Source organism: Pseudorasbora parva, chromosome 25 (genome assembly GCF_024679245.1).
Source record: "Pseudorasbora parva isolate DD20220531a chromosome 25, ASM2467924v1, whole genome shotgun sequence".
Taxonomy (NCBI): domain Eukaryota; kingdom Metazoa; phylum Chordata; class Actinopteri; order Cypriniformes; family Gobionidae; genus Pseudorasbora; species Pseudorasbora parva.
The window spans coordinates 36,105,621-36,117,158 of NC_090196.1; the positions used below are offsets into that span (position 1 = coordinate 36,105,621).

General features: G+C 43.8%; 1 long non-coding RNA gene across 1 annotated transcript; it reads right to left on the bottom strand.

Moving 5' to 3' along the window:
• Positions 1–518: 518 nt before the first annotated feature.
• LOC137065523 (uncharacterized) lies at positions 519–4,603 on the bottom strand. Its single transcript, XR_010901663.1, has 3 exons — positions 4,531–4,603; positions 1,581–1,616; positions 519–638 (listed from the first exon to the last, which is right to left on the bottom strand). It is a non-coding gene; the product is annotated as an uncharacterized lncRNA (long non-coding RNA).
• Positions 4,604–11,538: the final 6,935 nt, after the last annotated feature.

Here is an 11,538-nt window from a genome sequence, read left to right on the forward strand (position 1 = left end):
AGCTAATGACATCAATTTCATTTTTGGGTGAACAAACCCTTTAAATGACTCGCCTTGTCGCTCCACACCCGTAAGACCTCCGTTCATCTTCGGAACACAGTTTAAGGTATTTCATATTTAGTCCGAGAGCTTTCTGTCCCTTCATTGAAAATGTATGTACGGTATACTGTCACTTTTTATGTTGTTGTTATTTTTGGACCAAAATGTATTTTCATTGCTTCAAAAAATTCTATCCAACCCACTGATGTCACATATGGACTACTTTGATGATGTTATTATCTTTCTGGTCCTTCTGGACATGGACAGTATACCGTACATACATTTTCAATGGAGGGACAGAAAGCTCGGAGTAAATATAAAATATCTTAAACTGTGTTCTGAAGATGAATGGAGGTCTTACGGGTCTGGAACGACATTAGGGTGAGAAGTAAATGACAGAATTTTTATTTTTGGGTGAACTAGCTTTTTTAACCTTTAAAAAAAACGGCCCAAACATTGGGCAACATTAAACACAGCTGGTTAAGTCTTCCTTTCTGGTTACTTCTTTCTGCTACCGCCACCAGTCCTCTCAGGTGCATATTTCAAGTCTTTGGCCATGCATTCGTCTACTTTCATTGGCTTTAAGCTCAAGACCGCATCTGATGAGAAAAACAAAAAAAAAAACAGATCAGTATTAGCAAACACTACTCTCTCAAATTAAAATATTTAGCAAATATCAACTTTTGTGGCATTGCCAATGATCAAAGTATATAAATTAGTATTGATCAACATGCAAAGTCATTGATAATCATGTGCTTGAGCGAGCAACAAAAGGCAGTTGGTAGTAACACTTGCTGCAGGTAGAGAAGTTAGTCTAGAGCCCAGAATGGAGTATTTTATTATATAAAAGTTTGGACACATTACTATGTGTAATGTTTTTGAAAGAAGTTTCTTCTGCTCATCAAGCCTGCATTTATTTGATCAAAAATACAGTAAAAAAATGTAATATTGTGATATTACAATTTAAATATTTGGTTTTCAATTTATTATATGTTAAATTACAATTTATTTCTGTGAAAAGCTGAATTTTCAGTATCATTCCTTCAGCGTCACATGATCCTTCAGCAATCGTTCTCATATTCTGATTTATTATGAGTGTTGGAAACAGTTCTGCTGCTTAATATATTTGATGAATAAAAGGTTTAAAAGAACTGCATTTATTCAAAATAAAAACATATTTTCAAATAAATCTCCTTTACTATCAATTTAACACAGTGTTTCTCAAACTTTTTCAGCCCAAGGACCACTTTATCTTCCAATTTTTTCCTGAGGACCACCTACAGAATCCCACTCTAACACGTCCCCCAAAACCAACAAAATAGGAAGGATAAGCTAAATTTAAGTTTAATATGCAACTGTTTCAAGTCAAAAACTAATCATTCAAACACAAATGCAATGATTTGATCAGAAATTATTATATATAAAAAGTCTTCCACATAAACCTGTATTTAAATTTTACAAAAATGTAACAAAAAAAAAGTTAAGGGTTAGTTACTTTCAGATTCAAATAGATGGTTGGGTTAGGTATGGGGACAACTTACCGTTAAAGGAGACTTTCAGGTAGTTTTTCCAAATCTCTGGAAAAAAGAAGAAAGAAGAATGTGACGTGCTAAAGATTTATAGATATTCTTATGCCTCTCCCTGATTGGGTAACGGTAGTACAAGACAAAAACATTCAAACTGATCTAATATGTATAACGTTAGCTTCATGGAGCGTACACACATACACGCCGGTGGAACGACGGACTAACGGCAGTTCGCGGTTAAACTAGTCTAGCCGTAACGTTACACTTAACGGCGGTTCGCGGTTAAACTAGTCTAGCCGTAACGTTACACTTAACGGCGGTTCGCGGTTAAACTAGTCTGCCTATACGTCTACACACACACAGATAAGAACGGCGTTTGACGGTTAGCTAGCACTAACTCCGGTGTTACGAGATTTTTGGTTTCTGAGATTTTCGGTTTCAGTGGGCGGAGCTTACATGAATATTCATGAGTTTCCCGCACATGCGCGTGAAACTGAGAATTTTAGCTTGCTCCTCCTTGTATCTCAGCAGATATAATCTATTGTTTCAAAAAAAGGTAAATCGTTTCAATGTCGCGCGAATTTATGCCTAAACTTCAATTGTTTATTGCGTTTACGAAATATTTATTAGTTAGCAAGTTTTGTGCAGTGGTAGTAGCTATACCTGAATAAAAGTTTGCAGGCTTTAGGCAAACTTCAACTAGTCGTAGCCTACTGATTTCATTTCGTTGTGATTTTCCTTTCTTTGTACCATGATGCTTTAAAACGGTATTTTAATAATTGTCATAATTTTTCATAAACCTGTATTTGTTTATGTGGACTAAAAAGTTAATCTATCCTGGTGTGATTTGTTCTTAAATTCTTGTTCATTTTTATTTATCAAAAAACTTAAAACCACACACAAGCATGAATGTGTTGCTTTAATAGGTCTACAGAAGTACAATTTAAATTAAAAGTGTCATGAGAAAAGTCTGCCTGTTTTTCTTTAGGCTAATAATACTGTTCAAAGGTCTTTCTTTTTTTATGTTCACAAAGGCTGCATTTATCTGATTAATAAAATTAAAACATATTTTTACCAAATGTATTCTTTATATTTATTTTATTTTTTTATCTTGTGATGGCAGAGCTCCAGTCTTCAGTGTCACATGAGTCCTGACCCTTCAGAAATCATTCTAACATAGGGATTTTCTGCTCCAGAAACATCTATCACAGTTGAAAATGGTTGTGCTGCCTTTGCTGCTGTTTTCCGGATTCTTTATGAATAGGTAGTTTAGAAGAACATTTATTTGAAATAAAATAATTTGTAACATTTTGTCTTTACTGTCTTTTTGTTGTTGTTTACCAATAGAATCCTTTCTTGCTGAATAAAAGTTAACATTTAAATCATAGTGATTCCAAACTTTTGCCTTGCAAATCTTAAGAGTGATTAAAAAAGTCAAGATGACAGAATGTCATAAATGTTTTAACATAGATTCAATAGTTTAAAGATGTTTCATTTTTCAAGATTTAAAGTCAAAAGTGTTTCTATGAAGGCATGAAGCCCAATTAAGAACCTACATGTTTATGAAACACATCCGGTTTCACAGAAAAGTCTAGCTGTTTTAACTGAAAGCATATCTTAAAATATGTCAGTTCCATTGTTTTGTCTCAAGATGCACCCACCCATTAATGTTTTTTTCTAAGGCATGTTTAATGTTAAATATTTTAAATATCCTCCTAATTTAACTAGGCCTAATTCTAGTTAATCTAAACCCTGTCTGTGAAACCAGGCCTTTATAACTTTATGACTGATAAATTAGTGTTTGTTGTGCATCAAAACAGATCAGATATAAATGATCATCAATGTGTATCATCCAGGCAGTGCAACTGAAAGAAAGGTTCAATGAAATGGTCAAAGAAAGAGCAGATGACAGAGAGTAATATCAGTATAGGTTGCAAAATGTTTATTAGGCCACTGACATGGTTGTGGGTGTTATTTCAATCATTTGCAGAGGGATAACAGTTTTAAAGCTAACAGAAGTGTATAACAATAAATAAAATGATAATCTGTTCATAAGCATATTATTTATCTGTTCTTCTATTGGAAATCGGATATGTGTTCTGGAATATTTGGTTTCACAGTGTAAGTGGAACCTTACACCGTGTCATAATTTTTATTTGTAAATTTATATTTGTTTGTAAAACAATTAATTTCAAACTTTAAAATGATTTTATTCATACATTTTTTAATTGTAAACATGAAAAAACAAAAACAAAAATCAGCAACATTTTTCAGCACTGTGACTAACCACACAGCAGACAGTTCACATTCAGAGAACATGAAGAATGTTCAATTGTTATGCTCATGAAAAGGGAAAGGTAACACATCATCAGTAGGCTATATGTTACAAAAATATAATGTCCACAGATACAATAAAACAGGTTTATTTCAGTTGTTACAGGCAGTTCATAATCTGATAAAAGACACCAGAGCACAAAGGAAAATAACGAAATGAAATTGCTAAATGTATTCGACTAGGCTGCTTGAAGTTTGCTTCTACCATTACACGTGAATGACTGCATTCATCAGGGACAATTGTAGCATAGGACAATTGCACAAAACGTGCGAATAATAATAATAAACTGTTCTGAAACGATAAATAGTTTAGCCATAATCTCGCGCCGAAATTATTTACCATTTTTGAGATAATCCATTAAACATGCTGAGTAACAAATGTGCGTGAACTAAAATTCTCAGTTTCACGTCCGGGAAACTCATGAATATTCATGTAGGCCCCGCCCACTGAAACCGAAAAGCTCAGAAACCGAAAATCTCGTAACACCGGTTCGCGGTTAAACTACGTTAGTCTGCCCATATAAACTCATTATTAATTAACACAATACGTATATGGACCAGAGTCAGGCACACTCAACATTTATTTAGGAATTTTCTAGTTATAAAATGTGACTTCAAAAACTTTGCTTACCGTCTGAGCTGTTATGGCCAAATTCAGTCGAATCGGTCCAGGTCAGAACCTGCGAGGCTGACGATGACGACACAGACCCACTTCGCGCACGCGCAAGCGCAAGCAGGTGTTGTGTGGAACCGTCAGAGCCTATTGGCCTTTGTGTGATGGACAGTCGCTGTCCTCCAATCAAGCCATACATCTTGTATTCGTGTGTGTGTGTGTGTGTGTGTGTGTGTGTGTGTGTGTGTGTGTGTGTGTGTGTGTGTGTGTGTGTGTGTGTGTTATTTTTTTAATTTTAAGCGGTCTGTTAATTTTTTTCCAGAGCTGTAGGATATATATATATATATATATATATATATATATATATATATATATATATATATATATATATATATATATATATATATATATATATATATTTAGCTCTGGAAGAAAAATTAAGAGACAACTTAATATAAAAATTAACTTAATATATACAACTTAATATATAAAAATTAAAATGCACCAGAATGCAGGAAATCACATCTACAAAATTTAAAATTGTATGGGGGAAATGTATATCCCCAGACCCCCACACAAACAGCCCCACATATAATATTTTCACCAGCCGCCACTGCATATATTGTTCTTGTATGGAATGACTAACCAAAATGATCAATCGGACTTGCTGTCAAAGTAAGCCATAAGATGTAGAAAGTGCTCAACAAACGTTTAATTCAGAGTTGATATTTCAACGTTGTATCATTATTCATGTATCAACTCTTTTTCAACAGTTAATTGATCAGCATTGTTTGGACGTTGTTCCAACGTTATTTTTCTACTAAGATATTTCAACAAAAATTTTAAAAGTCATAGTTGAAAAAATAATGTTGATTTGACGTACAACTCAAAACTTGTTGATATTTCTACGTTGAATTCTTAGTGAGTTAACAACACCAATTCAACTATTTGGTGTTCAACGTTGTTTTGACGTTGAAACAATGTTTTTTCATAAACTGACATTATTTCAACTACATTTAAACGTTTAATGTCAGTTGAATGCCAGCTGGGTTAGATCCTCTTTCTGTGATGTTTTCCTCAGAAGGATCAGTCCTTGTGGGGGCATTGCCTCCATTACAGCAGCAGATGCCTCAGGTCTGGGATTTATAATGTGCTCAGACATTCTCTGTGTGTTAATACCTTTCCATCATTGTTTAACAGCGGACTAATAACTATTATATTCTCCTTAACCCAGTAATGAAAAAGAGAGATTCATTTTTGTATGGGATTTTGTAAACAGAACTGATGGTGAACAGAAACAGAGCTGATGGTGAACAGAAACAGAGCTGATGGTGAACAGAAACAGAGCCGATGGTGAACAGAAACAGAGCTGATAGTGAACAGAAACAGAGCTGATGGTGAACAGAAACAGAGCGGACGGTGAACAGAAACAGAGCTGATGGTGGCCAGAAACAGAGCTGATGGTGAACAGAAACAGAGCTGATGGTGAAAAGAAACAGAGCTGATGGTGAACAGAAACAGAGCTGAAGGTGAACAGAAACAGAGCTGATGGTGAACAGAAACAGAGCTGATAGTGAACAGAAACAGAGCTGATGGTGAACAGAAAAGAGAGCTGATTGTGAACAGAAACAGAGCTGATGGTGAACAGAAAACAGAGCCGATGGTGAACAGAAACAGAGCTGATGGTGAACAGAAACAGAGCCGATGGTGAACAGAAACAGAGCTGATGGTGAACAGAAACAGAGCTGATGGTGAACAGAAACAGAGCTGATGGTGAACAGAAACAGAGCTGATGGTGAACAGAAACAGAGCTGATGGTGAACAGAAACAGAGCTGATGGTGAACAGAAACAGAGCTGATGGTGAACAGAAACAGAGCTGATGGTGAACAGAAACAGAGCTGATAGTGAACAGAAACAGAGCGGATGGTGAACAGAAACAGAGCTGATGGTGAACAGAAACAGAGCTGATGGTGAACAGAAAAGAGAGCTGATGGTGAACAGAAAACAGAGCTGATAAGAGAAACAGAAACAGAGCTGATGGTGAACAGAAACAGAGATGATGGTGAACAGAAAACAGAGCCGATGGTGAACAGAAACAGAGCTGATGGAGAACAGAAACAGAGCTGATGGTGAACAGAAAACAGAGCCGATGGTGAACAGAAACAGAGCTGATGGTGAACAGAAAACAGAGCCGATGGTGAACAGAAACAGAGCCGATGGTGAACAGAAACAGAGCTGATCGTGAACAGAAACAGAGCCGATGGTGAACAGAAAACAGAGCCGATGGTGAACAGAAACAGAGCTGATGGTGAACAGAAAACAGAGCCGATGGTGAACAGAAAACAGAGCCGATGGTGAACAGAAACAGATATGATGGTGAACAGAAAACTGAGCCGATGGTGAATAGAAACAGAGCTGATGGAGAACAGAAACAGAGCTGATGGTGAACAGAAAACAGAGCTGATGGTGAACAGAAACAGAGCTGATGGTGAACAGAAACAGAGCTGATGGTGAACAGAAACAGAGCTGATGGTGAACAGAAACAGAACTGATGGTGAACAGAAAACAGAGCTGATGGTGAACAGAAACAGAGCTGATGGTGATTAGAAACAGAGCTGATGATTAACAGAAAACAGAGCTGATGGTGGACAGAAATCAGGGTTGATGGTGAACAGAAAACAGAGCTGATGGTGAACAGAAACAGAGCTGATGGTGAACAGAAACAGAGCTGATGGTTAACAGAAAACAGAGCTGATGGTGGACAGAAATCAGGGTTGATGGTGAACAGAAAACAGAGCTGATGGTGAACAGAAACAGAGCTGATGGTGAACAGAAACAGAGCTGATGGTGAACAGAAACAGAGCTGATGGTGGACAGAAATCGTCTCAGGTTACGTATGTAACCCTAGTTCCCTGAGGGAACGAGACGCTGCGTCGAAACGCTGTGAGAACGCCTCTGCGTTAATGCGTCGTGAAGCGCCTGTAGAACCATTCCATCGGAAAAAAGATCGATCGTCGGCGTGATGACGTCATCGACCGGAAGCTATAAAACGTCCGTGAAAACAAACAGGAACTAACTTCTGATAAAGCCTGAAGTAAGTGATCACGGACACGCCGGGAGTATGGCAAAGCGACGCAGCGTCTCGTTCCCTCAGGGAACTAGGGTTACATACGTAACCTGAGACGTTCCCTTTCGGGGAACTCGAGCTGCGTCGAAACGCTGTGAGAACGCTTATACCCACAACGCCATAGGACCAAGTGTCTCGTATGTGTGAAGCCGAAGCGCACACGGTTACGAGAGTACCAGTGCCCCAACAGTAGATGCCAGGTCTAGTTCGTAGAACCTGACGAAGGTTAAAGGAGACGACCATCCGGCCGCGTTACAAATATCGTGGAGGGAAGCCCCCGACAAAAGTGCTTTAGAAGCAGCCATACCCCTGGTTGAATGCGCCCGGACAGCCAGTGGAGACTGCTGCCCGGCCGCCTCATAAGCAAGTGAGATGGCCTCGACCACCCACTTGCTCATCCTCTGCTTAGATACTGGGGCCCCTTCTTAGGGGGCCCGAAACAGACAAACAGCTGATCAGTTTTCCTCCACAGGGCAGCTCTGTGGACATAGTATCTAGTGCTCTAACAGGGCACAGCAGATTAATCCTTCCTGGTCTGACGTCGTGAAAGGAGGAGGACAGAATGCTTGAAGAGTAATGGGGCCCCGTGGGCTCGTAGGAACCTTGGGGACATAACCCGGCCTGGGATGTAGAAATCCCCGGCGCAAACTCTAGACATGAGGGCCCTACAGACAGGGACTGAATATCTCTTATTCTTTTGAGATGAAATAGCCAAAAGGAATATAGTCCTGAGGTGAGGAACTTATCCGACACCTCATCCAAGGGTTCAAACGGAGGCTCGGACAAGCCCTGCAAAACACAGGCTAAGTCCCATGCTGGGAACCTCGAGTGCATAACAGGCCTCAACCTTAAAGTGCCACGGAGGAAACGTGTAATCAGAGGGTGTCTTCCCAAGACACTCCACCCAAAGGGACGTGGAAGGCACCCAAGGCCGCCACGTACGCCTTTATTGTGGAGGGGGTCAACCCTGCCGAGAACCTTGCCTGCAGAAACTCCAGCACTGTACCAACCGGGCAGTTAACTGGGTCCCACTGGCGTTCTCTGCACCATGCTGAGAAAAGTTTCCCTTTCAGAGCGTACAGTTTCCTCGTAGACGGAGCTCTGGAGTGAAGGATGGTCTCTACGACCTCGGCCGAGAGACCTTCCTCTATGAGCCTAGCCCCCTCAGAGGCCAGGCCCACAGTTTCCACATCTCTGGGCGTGGGTGCAGGAATCTCCCGCCCGCCTGAGAGAGTAGATCCCTCCTGGTCGGAATCTCCATCGGAGAGCCTTCCAGGAAAGATATCAGGTCCGAAAACCATACTCGGGTCGGCCAGTACGGAGCCACTAGAAGTACCTGGGCCCCGTCCCGGCGTACCCTCTCCAGAACTCCTGGAAGCAAGACAATCGGGGGGAAGGCGTACAGAGGTAGCCTCGGCCACCCCTGTACCATGGCATCCAACCCCAGCGGGGCTGGATGGGTCAGAGAAACCACTGCGGGCAGTGAGAACTCTCCGCCGAAGCAAATAGCTCCCATATACCTTCCATAGGAGCTCCACCACTTCTGGGTGGAGTCTCCATTCCCCGGGCCTCGGCCCCTGCCTCGACAGGCTGTCTGCTTCCTGATTCAGGACCCCCGGGATATATACTGCTCTGACTGACAGCAATTTCCCTTGGGCCCACAGGAGGATCCGATGTGCCAATTTGTCCAACGGACGGGACCTCAGACCCCCCTGGTGATTTATATAGACGACCACCGATGTGTTGTCTGCACATGGTGGCCCCTGAGGTCGGGCAGGAACTGTTTCAATGCAAGAAACACTGCGAGCCTCTCTAGCCGATTTACGTGCCAGTGCCGCTGATGTTCCTGCCATAGACCCTGGGATGAGCGACCACTCATGGTCGCCCCCCCCCAGCCCGTGAGAGAGGCATCTGTCATTAGCGTTACGCGACGAACGAGAGCCCCTAACACGGGACCCTGAGATAGAAACCCCGGGTTTTTCCACATGACCAGAGCACGTAGGCATCGCCGCGTGACTGTGATCGTGCGGAGCGGATTTCCCCTTGGGGAGAATCCCCTTGTTTTGAGCCACCACTGCAGTGGCCTCATGTACAGTAGGCCAAGGGGTATTACATTGGACGCTGCTGCCATGAGACCTAACAGTTTCTGGAACTGTTTCACAGTGACGGCCCGGCCTAGCTTCTGTTCTTTGACTGCTGCCAGGATCGATGCTATGCGTGTTGGCGATAATTGCGCCCGCATTATTACCGAGTCCCAGTTCACACCTTGAAAAGTGGTTCTCTAAGCCGGAGAAAGCACACTCTTCTTGGCGTTCAGCCTCAACCCCAACTTCGACATATGCGCGAGAACAGCATCTCGATGCTGAACCGCCATCTGCTCTGTATTCGCTAGAATCAGCCAGTCGTCGATATACCTCAGTATGCGGATGCCCTGCAGACGCAACGGCGCCAGTTCTGCATCCACACACTTGGTAAATGTGCGGGGTGATAGTGCTAGACCGAAAGGAAGCTAATGTCGGGCGTAAGCCCCATCCTTCTTCGGCACGATGAAGTAACGGCTGTAAAACCCAGACTCCCTGCTGGTAGGGGAAACCCTCTCTATAGCCCCTTTTTGCAGGAGTGTCTGTACTTCCTGTATCATTACCAGAGCCTGCTCCGGGCACACCTCTGTAGGTAGGACACCGCTGCAGGACCCAATGAGATATATTCGATTGACGTTTCCACTCGTCTAGAAAATCTACTAAGGGAACCAGCCTCTCTAGGCTGGCCTCTGGTGTACTTTGAGCAACAAGCACAGTGCCCTGAAGCGGCGGACCGGCAGGGAATGACTGACTTGACTGCTCGGGAGCCCCCCGAAGGGGGAGCGGACCACCCTCGAGTGGCCCGCGGGGACCGCCTGCGCCCCGTCATTGCGGCGGGGTTGGTCGCGCGGCCCCCAGAGGGCGCTGCAGGACAACGGGTACCGTAGGCAGAGGTAAACACCGTTTCCCTTCGGAGGGGACTACCCTCAGCGTCCTTTTGTTTCTCCTGCCCTCCGAGGAGGGGGCGGCCCACCCTCAGGTGGCCCGCGGAGACCGACTGCGCCCCGGCATTGCGGCGGGGTTGGCAGCGCGGCCCCCAAAGGGTGCCGCAGGGAAAACGGGTACCGTAGGCAGGGGTAAACACCGTTTCCCTACGGGGGGAACCACCCTCAGCGTCCTGGCGCTTCTAGCGTCAGGAACGCTTCGACGAGGCCTTCTTGGCGATCAGGACTGTCCTCAGATCAGCCCTGCCCCTCGAAGGCCTCGTCTGAGAGCGCCGCCCCTCGTCCCCGCGCTGAGGGGGAGTTCGGGTGGCGACGCTCTGTTTTTGTTTTGCCCTGTGCGAGGCGCTCGTACTCGGTTTGGGCTGCTTGATGTCAGCAGCAGCCCCAGGGACCTGAGCCCTGAGAGGGAGAAACTGCTTGAGCACCGCAGCTTGCTTTTTGGACTCCTGGAACCTCTCGGTGACAGTATGGACTGCGTCACCGAAGAGGCCTCCAGGAGAAAGCGGCGCATCCAGCAGAAAAGCTTTCTCCCTCTCTTTGATGTCAGTGGGGTTCAACCATAAGTGCCTCTCCGTGGCCACCAGGGCTGCCATAGAGCGGCCCACACATCTGGCCGTCTCTTTGGTGGCCCGAAGAGATAAATCGGCAGAAGAACGAAGTTCCGTAATAATATCTACCCCCACTGCATCGCTACTGTCCAGATCCCTCAGCAGGTCAGCCTGGTATGCCTGCACGATTGCCATAGTGTGCAGGCATGCAGCCGCCTGACCCGCTGCCGAGTACGCTTTGCCCACCAACGCCGACGTTGTTTTTAGAGGTCTGGTGGGCAAAGACGGGGCTTTAAGGGACGATGCCGAGGAAGGCGAGAGATGG